This window comes from Physeter macrocephalus, chromosome 10 (genome assembly GCF_002837175.3).
Source record: "Physeter macrocephalus isolate SW-GA chromosome 10, ASM283717v5, whole genome shotgun sequence".
NCBI classification, from domain to species: domain Eukaryota; kingdom Metazoa; phylum Chordata; class Mammalia; order Artiodactyla; family Physeteridae; genus Physeter; species Physeter macrocephalus.
The window spans coordinates 54,581,413-54,582,750 of NC_041223.1; the positions used below are offsets into that span (position 1 = coordinate 54,581,413).

Below are 1,338 nucleotides of genomic sequence, written 5' to 3' on the forward strand. Positions count from 1 at the left end.
GATAAAACAAGCACTTTCTCTTACCTCTATAAAAATGAAAAATTAGAAAAAGAATCGACTCTGAAAACTGTCATAATTTAGCATTAAGTACTATCAAATCATAGATACATGAGTTAATTGGGATACAAAACAGGGTCACTGAATTCATTAAGAGATTCATTTCTGATACATTGTATATATTTAATAATTATCTACACAATTTATAATTATGTTATGTTGACCAGCTTTATACTTGTGATAAACGTAATACCTACACCAACCAGAATTATATTTGTTTGGGGAAACGTATCAGTTATTTAATTAGGTTCTTTGTAAGAAATTTAGAACACCGATTTGTGAGAGAAAACAGAACAGAGGTAGCCCTAGAGCTGAGGAACAGCTTTGATTTCTTCGCAGAGCTTGTGAGTCCAGGGCTCTCAGGTCAACCTTGCTCTGCTCTGTGAGCTTGGATTTCCCTTTCTCTGCGTCGAAGGTCTTACCTTCCTGTTGCCTGGGCTTTACAAAGCTGCTTCCTTCTGAAATAAGCCTCAGGGAGATGTTTTGGGATTTCCACACCACTCACCAGTTTTGGTGGAGAGGACAAACTTCTGGTGTGTTCCGGCAGAGGAACTCGATTGAGGATGAGAGGTCCAGTCACAAGCAGCATATGCTATTGCTCAGCTGCTTCGGGAAAACCACCGCCATGCCTCTGTGGCGCCCAGCGAGGTGTCTCAGAACGGTGCCGGGAGTGACGCTAGCTGGCAGCTTCCTTACATCTGACGGAAAGGTTTTCTTTTGTGGCTCAACCGCTTTCAAGGCACATCTTCAGTAGAACAGTATCCAGGCCTTCTGTGAAGCTTATCCACTCGGGTCCCACCATTTCTGTCACCCCCCCCAAGCAAGAAATGTCTCTTTCTTTTCAACCTTAAATGTAGCTGCCGATTACTTCCTCTTCGCCATGGCCTTGCTGAAACACGTAGCAGATGGGGAAAAGCTGCCAATTCCGCTGACTAGGATGGGGTTTTGGTTGTGGTGGGGTTTCCCCTTCTGAGGTGTTTTGGCCTTGAGGTTACGCTTCTTAACCTTGCCCTGGCATCAGCCTTCTTGGCTTCAGGTTTCTTCTCCTTATGTCCAGCTTCTCTGTTTTTTCATCCACCATCTTGCAAGATGGGAAAGAGCCAGAATAGTATTTTTTGACACTTAGAACATTTATGGCCACAGAAAAACTTTAAAAAAATGTATCTCAATCTCTCTTTATGGCTCTATCTTTATTTATATATCTATATCTAACTTTCTATATGTAACAGGAATCTATCTATCTATCTATATAAAACAGAGAACATAAAATGATCAACAGAA

The 1,338-nt window shown here is 41.6% G+C and overlaps 1 pseudogene; it reads right to left on the reverse strand.

Moving 5' to 3' along the window:
• Positions 1 to 320: 320 nt before the first annotated feature.
• On the reverse strand, positions 321 to 1,138 carry LOC102992922 (60S ribosomal protein L6-like; annotated as a pseudogene).
• Positions 1,139 to 1,338: the final 200 nt, after the last annotated feature.